The 13,313-nt window shown below is 47.5% G+C and overlaps 1 protein-coding gene across 1 annotated transcript in view; it reads right to left on the reverse strand.

The window, feature by feature from the left end:
- The window catches only part of TICRR (TOPBP1 interacting checkpoint and replication regulator), a 581,214-nt gene that overhangs the window by 272,955 nt on the left and 294,946 nt on the right, over positions 1–13,313 (reverse strand). The window lies entirely within an intron of this gene.

Consider the following 13,313-nt stretch of genomic DNA (forward strand, 5'->3'; position numbering starts at 1 on the left):
CCGGCAGAGAAGAGATTCCTGCGGGACCCGACCGGCGGAGACGAGATTGTCGGCCCCGGCCGCGAAAGTGAGCCACTGGTGGGAACCGTTGTGCGTGTGCCCCGGAGATCCTGAACCGGCCCCGATGACTGGGCCGTGCGGCTGGAGGGGGACGAGATGTGTTGGGGGCTGACCGTGTGAAGGGGTCCCTTCGCCTTTGTCCTGTCCGGCGGTCCTGAACCCCGCGCCTGGCTCTCGCTTGTGGGGCCTGCCACTGTTCAGAGGGGGCCCCCCCGCCCCATCGGGCGCTCGCACATCCTGTGCCGGTGAGGCCGTTGTTGGGAGCCTCCGGAGGTCTGTAAAGTCCTACATTTGGGAACTGTTTGGGGGCCCACGGTGGAGTGTGGGGCGGCGAAACTCACAAGATGGCTACTGACGACGTGGGGGGTGCTCCGCTCTGCACCGACGCTCCTTACCGGCCGGATAGTGCGGAGGCCTGGGTGTGTACTCGAGCGCCCACGCCCGGAGATGTCCTGGACGCCTTGATGTCATTGTACGCTGTCTTGGCCCCCGGTGCCTCTACCGACCCCATGCGGCTCGCCGCCGTTTTGGGCCGCCGCTCTTTCATGCACCCCTGTCGTCCTGCTGCCGCCATTGCTTCGCCCCCTTCGGCTGCGCCAGGAGTTGCTGTTGTTGTTCTTCGGCCGCTTGATGGGCCGGTGACTTTTGACCCTCTGCTTCCTCGCCGCCTGGATTTCGAGGACTTCCACACGACGCGGAGATCTGCTCCTTCCCGGGTACCTGGGACTCATGGTGGGCCGCTGTTTGCTCCCGCTTCGTTGGATCCGAACTTTTGTTCTGGAGGGGTACCTTTGTGTTGCCGAATTGCGCACCTGGACTCCGGCTTGCCTTTGCTTGCCCTGTCGTTCCTGCTACAATTGACTTGCTTAATTGACTTTTTGTATTCCCTCCGTACGAAGGCTCTACCTGATTCATATCACTGCCGTGACTCTGGACTACGTTACGATTATTTTGTGCGGGGTGGTCCGCTTCACATTATCCTTTATTGGGTTGGTTTCGTGGTCAGGAAGGGTTGGGGGTGAGTTGCACGACATGATAATTTGCTGGTCTACCTGCCCGTTGCATTGATGTTTGTACTCCCGACACGGTGACACGTTACAATCTCTCCCTCCTCCCCCTCCCTGTGGTTCTTGCTGTATGTGAAGGTGTAGTACTGATTTGATACTTATTCATTTGTTGGTCGGGGGAGGGTTGTGGCCGAATGTGTTTGCTCATATCCTCTGGCTCCTCCCTCACATTTTCTTTTTGTTTTGTATTTTCTCTCCTCCTCTTTTTGTCTTCTTCCTCTACTTTTCTTTTTTCACTATATTTCGGGTTTCGGATTAGGGCGACAGGCACGCTGTTTGGAGGGTAGGCCGTAGCCTTCTGCAGGGGTGCGGGGTGGGACAGGTGGGTGGGGTCTTTCAGATGTTTTCTTTTGGTTCTATGGCCCTTTTCTATCCCTTTATAGCGGTGCCGCTTCTGTCCTCGCTTCTCAGGCATGGGTGGGTTGGGGTCTGTTGCTATGTTACTTTTCTCGGTTTCGATGGTTTGTCGCGACTGCCATACCCTTCTTTTCGCCAGCTTCCACTTTCTTCTGTACTATCAGCCGCGGGTTGCCTGGCCCGGGGTGGCGCCCATCTTGCACGATTGTGATTCTCCTTTTATTTTCCTTTATTTTGTTCTTCTCCCTTCCTTTCCCCCCCTTTCTGTCCCTTTTTGGTTTCCTCCCCCTTGTTTCCTTCCTATTTTTTTCCCCCTTCCCTTCTCCCCCCCCCTCCCCCTTTTTCCCAGGCTCGTATTGAGAGAAGTGGGCTCGATTCGTACAGTTTGCCGCTCCCATTGCCTCCGTTAGCGTGTTATTGGGTGGGGGTCATGAGATCTTGGTAGCACTTGTATGCTTCTCCACTATATTTTGCGTTTGTTTTGTGCTACGGTCGTATCGTGCCTTACATCCTCTTCCCCCCCCCCCCCACCTGCTTTCGTTTTGGCATGGGTGTAATCCTGTTTTTGGGGTTTTTCTGTATTTGTGAGTCAGCCATGAGCCTTGTCCCCTTATTATAAAATAGACCTCACTGATCCTGATATTGGGCCGTGATTGCCGCTTATCCCATCTTTAGCATTGTTCGATTGTGTTTGCTTGCCTGCCAACTGGCCTTGTGTCGCTTATATTGATTCTTGATCGTTTTTGACTTGTGGCCGGCCGGATTGGTTGTAGGCCCACGCATGTTTATCCTAATGATGCAAATAAAGGTCTTCAAAAAAAAAAAAAAAGTCCACAACAAGGACTATAACCCATGGAACTCACGAAAACTCAGACATGAGACGTTGAACCGCCGACTCAGCATGTCTGTAGAACAAGGTGCCCCATCAAAGGGCAAATCCCTAAGACACTCCTGGACATTGGCAGGGAAACAGCCATCGTGCAGCCAGGCATGGCGATGCAGAGCAACTAACCGGGCCATAGCTCGACCAACCGAATCAGTGGTGTCTATGGCCAACTGAATGGAAAATTGCGCCATTTCCTGGCCATCATGAATCAACCGATCCAGGTCAGTCCGAGGACCCTCTGGAAGAGAGGGAAGGAGGCGCTCAACCAAGTCTCAAAGGGTAGAAGTAGCCCAAGCAAACACGCATGACTTGTTCAGGGATCTAAGGCCTGCACTGGTGGACGCAATTACATTGTGGCCAAATGACTCCAACCATTGAGACTCCCAAGAGGGAGGGAGTAACGGAGGAGACGGAGAAGGCAGGAAGACTGAAGCCAACTTAATTACCAGCCCTTGAGCCCTATGATGGAGGGACAAACAGACAGGGTCACCTGGAGCAGGGCGATGTCGATGTGCAATAGCACGATTCACCAGGTCCCCCGAAACGGGCCTCAACCGAGTCCCTAGAAGAGTGTTGTATGACGACTTGCCAAAAGGCAACAAGGACTCCACTTCCACAGTGCCCTGGTGAAGCAAATCCACCACGGGATCAGAGGGCAGAAAAACTGAGGGTGGCTGCACTTGTAAAATGTCTGTAGCCCTGCGACCCGCCCTAGTAAAAGCTGCACTAGCCACTGTGGCCATCCGAGGTGGCAACAACAGGTCATCCATAGCGGGACAGCATGAGGCTAATCCGGCCACCAAAATGTGGGGACTCTACAACCCGAGAACATTCAAGGCCCTGCCAAGGCATGGGCTCCTGCCCAGAGGGAGAGCGAAACAACCCTGGGGGTGGCGAACCCACAGGGGCCTCCTCAGGTTCGGCCTCCACATCCTCCACCAACCACATCCGGGAATGGCACCGGCGTAGAGACTGCATCGTCTCAACGTCGATGATCCCCAAAGGCGCCTTGTCCGCCCGACGTCAACGCGACCTCCACTGAGATGCGAACCTGCAGAGAAGAACGTAGTCGACTGAGTCAGCGTAGGGAGCCTCACAGGACTGTGCGGAGACTACATGGAAGGCATAGATGTGAGTAGGATGCCCCTCCAAGCACTGTCCCGATGTCGCAGCGACTCCGGAGTCAAGGTGCTTGAACGGCGCAGAGGGCGAAATCGCCGGCTAAATCAGGTCAGAGCCCCTACCCCCTCTGTGGGGCCCGAAGGCGCGCCAGGGAGAGGAGATGACCCAAAGATGGCTAGTAAGACTCAAGAATAGGCCTCCATCTGGGCCAGAGTCGCCACAGCCCCAGTAAATGGCAGTCTTGTGGGGGTCGACTTCTGAGGACCCATGTGTGGTGGAGACTGGGAGCTGGGGGCCTGCAGTCACGCGATGTCGGCGACCTTCGGGACTTCTTTTTCTTGTCCTTACCTGCGTCAGGAGAGCGACATCCGCGGGAACAATTCCACGACCTGTCCCTAACTGAAGCCCCAGCACGAAGAGACCGGCGGCGTGAGGACTCTGAACGGGACATCCGGGCAGGGAGTAACTTCATGCGACGTTCCCGCAGGGATTACGGCTTCAGCCGTCGGCAGGCGTCGCACTGCACGGAGTAGTGGTGCTCTCCCAAGCACCACATACAGATTGCGTGTGGATCTGTCGCCGACATCTGCAGCGTGCAGGATTCACACACCTTGAAGCCCGAAGCTATTACACACTGTTCCCGGATGCCAAAGGTGTCGAGAAGGCTTGAAAAACAAAAACAGGCCAGAGGTAACCGCTTCTACGGATCGGTATTGGGACACGGAAAAGAAGAAAACGGACGTCAGCGTGCCGGGAGGGACTTATATGGCTCCACTGACGTCATGCCCATGGACGACATCAGGACGGAGCCATGTGACGCAGTCTAGCGGAGGGGTACTGCTTAAGATTTTTTCCGGATAAAGTCTGACGCCTGGGGATATTCAAAGTGAAGGAACCTGTGGCTAGATGTCTCTATCAGATAGTATGTTGTAATGTGATCTGATTTAGCTTATTTATTATATACAACAATAGTTAGTTTTCAACTGCATGTTGGCACTTTTCAGCCTTTTTGCCTATATCCTCCTCCGTTAGTATAGAGTATTATTTCTAAGGTTCTCTATACGTGCCACTTGCCTCTTCTTTTGTGGGGTCTCCTATGGTCCTTCGTACTTGCCCCATACTCTCGAGTAAGAAGCCTGCCTTTATCACCTGCTATGTATCCGTGTGCGCTTCTCTTGATGAGAAGGGAGCCCACGACCTTTAATAGCAAAACCCAATCTGTTCCTGAAAAACCTGCCCAGTGAACTGGATGTCTGCTCCCATCATTTCTCTGAAGGAGTTTGCCTAAGTTCACGGTTTTCGTTCATACCCTTCAGTGTTTGTGAGATCTGCTTTTATCAATGTCCCTCTGCCTCTCTGCTGAGCAGGCTGGCTCGCGACACAGCATTTAATTCACTTGAAACAATTCCCCAGACCATGTTGTAAGGGGAGTGTAACCAAAGCCATCTCTCTGTCAAACTGGTCATAGTACAGGATGCCATGTGGAAAGGCAGTTCAAGAGAACCAGTACCCGCTAACGGCGACAGGAAGACTGAACACAAGAGGGCTGTGCTATCTGCTGTATGGTGGGTCACTTTTACCATGAAAATGGACAAAAAAGTAACACTTTACACGTCGGTAAGAGGACGAACACTTAGATGATTGTCAAGGGATTTTTTTAAAAATTGCAATTACATACTTCTTTACGGAGTTCATCTTTAGTAGATGTCTGCTAGAGTGCGACTACTGCGCTACATATAAAAGAAACGTGGAAATAACTTACACTGCGCACTGTAATGTTTAAATAAATATTAATAAATTGTGGGAAGATGGCTCTGTATATACTATACCAACGTGAGGTATAGTGTGCACAGAGTCCAGTGGATCCCCAAAGGTAAGCCGAGGTAAAGTTAGGTAGCACCTCACTCTATCTGTGGTAGTGTGGTCGAGCAGTAAGGCAGTATCAGAGGACGGTGTTAAGCATTTGTTGTACACACTCAGTCAGCAAATGAATTCACACACTCAAAGATAGAACTTCAGACCAATTGTTTTTGAATCAAAAATATTTTTTTAGGTATTTTATTTCCTAGAGCCAAGCAATCCTGCCACAGGTAAGAGATAAGTGCTTTGCAGTAAATATACAGATTGTAACAGTTTGGATAGCAATTGTAAATGTACTTTGATTTGATTACAGTAGTGTTACTGATAATGCAATGCTTTTCAGAATGCAGTACATATACTTTGAATAGGATTTTCAGTAGGATTACAGGTAAGTTACTTTTGGCAAGCAAAGTCGTTTTTGTTAAACAGTACAATTTTAAAGAATTTCTTTAGGTTTTCAAACTCGACAAAGAAAAACAGTCAATGTTATCCTACGGAGGAAAATAGTGTTTTTGGTTTTGAGGTAAGTATTTGGTAGTGGGATTTGAGTTTCTTGGGGTAGACTCAGGGGTCTCCCAGGGTCAAGGATGCACTCTAGTTACACTCTCAGTGGCACTAGGGCGGCCAGGTGCAGAGTGCTGAGGGCCAATGTTATCCAATGGGGGATAGGGGCCACCGGTTGGTGGCTGCTGGCAAGCAGGCCACTTGGTTGTGGGAGCAAAGCTCCTGGACTTTAGCTCAGGGCAAATGGGGAAACAAAGTAGCACGAAAGGTACACCCTCAGCAGGTGGGCGGCCGGGTGCAGGGTGCTCTTTCGATGTTGGGAGCACTGTTTTCAATAGGGAACCTCTGGAGTGCAAAGGGACTGCAGGTTTGGGGACGAAGGTCTTCTGGGGGCGACCACCACTTCGAGAGGTAGGTTAGGGGTTTGTTAGGCACCGTCAGTTCGGGCACCCAAGGCCGTGGGGCATCGGGTGCAGGGGTGCCTTTTGGGGTCGGATCTTCTTACCAGCTCCTGGTCGCGGTTGGGGGACCATCTGGATTTAGGCTGCAGGCGTCAGCTGGAGGCTGGAGGCAGGTCAGGAGTCGCTGGATCTCAGGTCAGGATCACTGGCGGACCTCCTCGTGGTGTTTGCCCACTTGAGCTCGGGCCATGGACGGCGGCTGCAGAGTGGGGCGGATCTGTGGTATCCAGCTGGAGCCAGAGGTTGCAGATGAACAAATCTGGTGTTCACGGGAGACAAAGTCTTTGTTGTTGAGGTCAGGCAGGTCCTCCTGGGTTTTCGAGGTTGCTGGCTGCAGGACACACCAGGATTTTGCAGAAGCAGGTTCGAGGAAGAGACAGGCCGGTAGGGCAGGGGCCAAGTCAGTGGGCGCCTTCTTCTTGTTAGCTGCTGCACGGCTGTTCGGTCCTTCTTGCAGTTTCTTCTGATCTGAGGAAGCAAGGTTTAGGGGTGCACCGAAATACTACGTTTAGGGGCGTTACAGGTAGGTAAAAGGCAAGGACCAATGGGTCCCTTCCCTGGGGTGGTACACCACCTATTATGCCACCCTCCAGTGGGAGGGGGCATGAGCCTCCCCCTGGTTGGCTGCAAGATGGCAGGGACTGGGAGGTGTGATTTACCTCGCCTCCCCCACCTGAGGGGTGGAGTTGGCAGAGGTGGGCACACCTCTCTTCCTCACTTGTTTTTCCCTTTGGTTCTCCCGCCCAAAGTAGGGGTCAGAACCAGTGGGGACAAGTTGTTGAAAGCAGCAAGTGGCCTGGGGAAGCTCACAAAGGCGGCAAGCCTTTGAAGCTTCCCCTTTGTGAACCCTGCCCATCCTGGGGGAGCAGCAGGCTCTCGACTCAGGGGTCCAGAAACATATCTGCTGGTAGCAGCTAAAAGCAGCCACTCAGCCTGGACACTAGTGGTGGGTTAGTATTCAGGGGGCATCTCTAAGATGCCCTCGTGTGCATGTTTAATTAAATCCCACACTGGCATTAGTGTGGGTATAATGTGCTGAGAAGTTTGATACCAAACCTCTCAGTTTTCAGTGTAGCTATTATGGTGCTGTGTAGTTTGTAATGACAAACTCCCAGCACCATATACTCCTAATGGAAGCACTCCACTTACAATGTCTAAGGATGGACTTAGATACTGTAGGCGTACATGGCTCATGCACCTGTACCTTCACCATGGGTATAGTGCACCCAGCTAGAGGGGAGACTGATCTATGCCAGGGCAGTGGTTTGTAGGCATGGCACACAGAGATGTGTGTCGTGTCGACTCTTCACTTTATTCTGCACCAAAACATACAGCCTGCAAAGGCAGTGTGTGTGTGTGTAAGGGTACAGGGCCTCCAAGGGTGGAACAATAGGTGCTGCAGCCCTTAGAGGCCTTTCCTGGTCACAGTGCCCTGGGCACCTGTGGTACCATTTATCAGGGGCTGACCAGTGGCCACCGATGTCCATTGGGTTTAGGCTTCAATGCCGTTTTAGAGAAAGAACATAGCCCCTGGGTACCTGATTAGCAGGAGCCCAGGGCACACAGTCAAAGTTAATCAGCATTTCAGCAAAATGTAGGGGCAACCATGCAGAAAGAAGGCATTTTCTCACACAAACCATTTCCGCCTGAGAGTTTGAAACACCTTGCCCCCGAAATCAGGTTGAATCCCTCTACAGAAGCTTTCAAGAAAGAAGTTTAAGTACTTCTTATGATTGGATTGTTCATGACATGTCAACTTCATCGATGACTACTGCTCTACTCTATATTATTGTTTGTTCTACTGGTAATGATCGTTTTGTACCCTCCCTGAGATGATACGTCATCCTTGATTGTTCGCGACTTTAATACTTTAAAAATCTTTTTGTCTTTGATCTATTGTGAGGCGCTCCGATACCAGCAAGGGTCATGTTTGCGCTATATAAAAAAACTCTCAAAATAAAATAAAAAAAGGCTGATATTGGCACCCCACCCCTATGTAAAACAGCACTCAATGAAAAAACATTTGGAAAAAAACCTTTCAAGGAACCAATTAGTGTTAAGTGTGCCAGGAGACATAAAATAGGTTTACTATTACATCTATGATCTCATTTTATGTCAAAGTAAAATAAGTTCACACCTGTCTTACCAATTATATCAATGTTGATGGAGCATGAATATTTAAGAATGATTTTGCTCTGTCAAATTCCTGCTCATTGTGTGTGAATTACTAAAACATACTATCGTAAAAGCATGCAGAAGTTTCGCAAACTGGTGAAAACCAAGATTAACGACAGAGAGAAAAACTACTGATGTGTTATGATAATGTGAAAAATAACGCAGTCGGTGGATTTTTAGCAAAATATGATTTGAAAGGATTGCTCTATTGAAATGTGTTTTGCTGTTTTTCAAAACGTAAATATGAAACTGCAAAGAGAAGCGGTTTGTTCAATATTAAAATATGATTGGACTATTATTATGAGAGTAATGAAGTAGTGTTTATATATTAGTTTCTTTATGCCTTTTTGTTTTCTTCAAATGTTTTAAAGTTAACACGTCTTCTGGGTTTCCATGTAGGCCTCAAAATGTATTATGTCTTTCCATTGTAGGCCTCAGAGAAATTTATGTTGGCCTTCATTATTTCCTTCGTATAAGAAAATTGCTGACTAGATTGCTCTAGTTACAAGTATGATCACTGAAGTTTCTTTCTTGAAGTCTGACTATCCTCTCTGTATGAATAAATGTGTCAACTTTGTTGCAAGCTAACTCAGAAGCAAGCCCATGGACATGTTAAGTTGCAAGTGTGCTTCCTACTTCTGCGGCGAAAATAAATATTGCTCATTCTCAGAAAACTGTATACAGGGAAAAAAGGTATTACGTGTAGGTTCCGGACGATTTGGGGCTGAAGAATGATCATTCCACGATCACACCATGGATCTCGAACAATAGAATCCTGCAAAACTGTGCAGAAGCTACTTTGTGGGCTGGAATTGTGAACATTTCGAGGTATAAAAACGTTGTGGGAAAAGGTTGAGTGCAGCTATTTTCCTTGCAATTCTTGGGCGTGACATGCTGTCGGTCCAAACACTGACTATTCTGAACTGAACTCACCTGATCTCCCCTGCATTTCATAGGTTGGTGAATTTGAGCAGGCTGAACCTTTCAGCTGAAGGGTTAATTATTCAGACTATTGCACGCTGTGCTTTAGTCCACCTTGCCTTTCGGACCTGATAATCTAAAACTGAACACGTATTATTCCTTAAATTGCATACTAAAATTCCAATGCATGATTATTTTTTCTTTTCCTCTCCTCTCACCAGTTATTTGATTTACGATGTATTTTGCTTTAAATTGTGATTGTATTGTGATGTTACCTCTATTCAATTGAATATTCAAGAAATGAAAATTCTAAATGTGTTTTTGTGTATTGATCATTCATCTTGAAGATTAGATAAAAGTGCCTTGATAACTATACTGAGTTTTGCTTTTACTTATTGATGAATATTGTTGATAAGTTATGGTTATTGATTATTGTTGTTAGATAGGCATTTTTTAGGTCTCGCCTGTCGATGCGCATGCGCATCGAGCTTGCGAGCCTATTGCGGCTTAAACAACCTTTAACTACGAAGCAAGGAATCGTGGCGATTCCTTGCAGTGCCCGTGACTTTTAAGCTCAATGCGCATGTGCATTGAGCTTAAAAGCGCGTGCACATCAGTTCCCTCAGCCGCCGCATTCCTCCGACACCTTTTGAAGTGAAGCTTAGCTTCACTTCAAAGGCCCGGCTTCTTCACACCCACATGCCGCTCTCCCCCGCTCCGCCCCCTCCCCTGCCCGCCGTGTGCATTTCTTTTCTCCGGCCTGCGTGCTTCCCACAGGGGGCCGGGCTAATTTTTCAGTCAATTCTTCACACCCACATGCCGCTCTCCCCCGCTCCGCCCCCTCCCCTGCCCGCCGTGTGCATTTCTTTTCTCCGGCCTGCGTGCTTCCCACAGGGGGCCGGGCTAATTTTTCAGTCAATTTGCAGAAGGTCTGCCTTTGTTCTGCAAGTGCATCCCTTTCGCAACCGACCATGCTTTTAACACCGAACAACTCTCCCGCAAACTCACCTTCCTCAGCTCGCTAGTACGGTCCCTCATGTTGCAGCTACCCCAGGTCAAGCGGATCCGCAGCTAATAGTGCCAGGCCTTGCCATGGGAAGCAAATCCGCCCGAGTGAAACACGCATGCGCATCGAAGGCAATGAATGCTTTTTTTCATGGCGTCCATCTTCAAACGGTATTATTGCCAGCGCAACCAACGTTTTCGTCACTACAAAAGCCCAACCGATCGACATAGAAAACAGACAAGACTTCTACTTCCCGTCTGTGTGTGCCCATCCTCGCGTGTGCGCACGCGTTTTATAATAGGCATGCGTACTATGTAATTTGTCTCAGAACAGATATTTCTAAGCTCCCCGGTGTTCTGCCGTTTTAGTGCGTATAAGTAGGTTACAATTTGTTATCGTAGATGTATTTTGAAGCTTCCTGTGGCCGCAGTTCAATTCCCATTCTTCCCTGAATACTAATTTCTTTTTTTATTATTGCGTTTCAAAAGAGGAAATATACTCTACAATACCACCATGCAAGGCGGCCTTGCACATTACTCACCCAATCTAAAATTAAAAACATCGAATTATAACAAACAAACACAATTAATATCCTTAACAATTATGATTGTACAGTCGACTTGGCAGATACTGTCTCTGCAGATATGCTGCGTCTTCATTATGCCGGATGTTTCAATTATTAGAAAAACAACAAGATGCCGACCCTACCAATATTCAACTGCTCTCATTCCGAGCGAACAAATCAGACACACGCAACGCCACTCACACACGCAACGCCACTCACACACGCAACGCCACTCACACACGCAACGCCACTCACACACGCAACGCCACTCACACACGCAACGCCACTCACTCAAAGCCACTCACACCCACGCAGTGCCACTTTCACCCACACTGTGCAGTGCACAATAGACCTCGCAGTAGGAAAGTTGGAGCTATTGGTTTTGTAAATGACAAAGCCCTTTATGTTTTTAAAATGAAAACAAAAATAAAAGGCATTGTTATTTGCAATTGTAATAGCTCCAACTTTACTACTGCGAGACCTATTGGCAACGCCAGTGCTTGTTTCATTACAGGTCCTCATGAAAGAATGGCTTCCGTCTCTAATTATCTGAATCCCTATTAGCTCTTGCAGAGATCTATTGGAGGAACTCATGATTTGTAAGTGGAAATTAGAGTTTCTATGGGCCCAAACTTTGTGTTGTGAATTTTACTGAGATTTGGGCTTATGGTGTGGTAGGAAACTTGTGTCTGTGCCCACAATTTTACACCGCTTCCGCTGGATCAATGTGAACTGGCAACTACCAAATCCACTCACAAATCCACATCTTCTCAACTTCAAGACTCTGAAGACTAGTCATTACTTACACTTCCAACTGGACTGAAATTTAGAACAATCATTCATTCCTCATAATACACTTGTTCCACTTCAATAGAGCGGTCCCATTCCAACTAGAACAACTCCCAAGCCGAGCACCCATTTAACTGGAAGTGATACATTATGCTATTAAACTACCCTGCATTAGGACTGACACAATGATAACTGAAAACAGACAATTACAGTGACAGAGTCATTGTAATTATCCTGCATATCCAGGGTAAGCAACGATATACAGCTGGTTCTTTTAATCAGACTATTACATGAATGCTGCACTTGTGGGGTTTTCTCCCACTTTCTGCACTGCTCCCAGCCCTCAGCTAGACACTTTTTGAGCAATCAAGAGGTACCACCATACCATTATCCACAACAAGCAGCTAAACAATCATATAGACAACTCTATCATATCTGTAATGAAATGTATGGAATATAGCAAGCTTAAAAGTGACTTATTAACAAAATAAAACAATGTTTGATATGTTTAGACTCCATATATCACTTGCAAACTACACCTTGTTTTTCAACCATGGAGTACGCAGTGTCACAATGGTATTATTTCATCAATTTACTGTAAGATGGTTTGACTTTATCAAACCATTAGCATTTCTTCTTTCATTAATTTGAGTTTGTAAGGTTACTTCCTTGCATTGTCTTCTGTATATGATACAATGTACATCTATACCATTTTGGTCATTCCTTCTTTTAGGATATCCTTTTATAGTCTTTAGCAAGGCCAGTAATCTATTTCATGGAGTCTAAAGGGCTTGATTATAATGGAACTTGCTTTTGTTTGGCACACCCATATAGTGGAATGAAGCTCAAAAGTAGAAATAATTTAGGGACCCTCATGGTCTAGAAACGCTTTACCCCTTTACTCGCTTTACTCCAGTTATTACAGTGGTGGGTTCTTAACAGCCAGTTAGAAAAAGAATGGACGGTTATGCTTACAGTTGCAAGGTCTCAGGGATTACATATGTTTTTACCTGCGGGGTCCTTTCAGTCTGCGAAGTCCTTTCAGTCTGCCTAGTATTGTGCCACCTTCCTTGGAAAGAGGTCACTCATTCTCGCATGCACAGTAAAGACTCATGAAAGTAGGTAGGCCTTACTTCTCTTCCACGTCAAGGAATATGGTAATTCCACAGGCTTTTCCAAATTAGGCACTTCCTGATGGAAAATGGCACCACACAGATGTTCTGCTCTTGGTTCACAGGGATTACTTTCTTGCAAGTACAAGTAAGCCTCATTGCTGTGAAGTTAACAAAGATGAACAGCACAGGCATAGATTGACAAAACCTTTCCACCCCAGATGGAAACACACTATCATGGTTTATCAAATGCTGGTTGCAAGCTACACCGTGTTAAATAGTTATTTTTGTACTAAAATCAGCTTGATTTTAACATGTGCAATTTGACAAAATTACATCAGGTTTTTCCCACTTCTACCAGAAAGTGAACCATTATTGGAAAGAGGGTTAATTAATTGATTAAAATGATGCATCAAGTAAGCACTGTT

The sequence above is a fragment of the Lissotriton helveticus genome, chromosome 3_1 (assembly GCF_964261635.1).
Source record: "Lissotriton helveticus chromosome 3_1, aLisHel1.1, whole genome shotgun sequence".
NCBI lineage: Eukaryota > Metazoa > Chordata > Amphibia > Caudata > Salamandridae > Lissotriton > Lissotriton helveticus.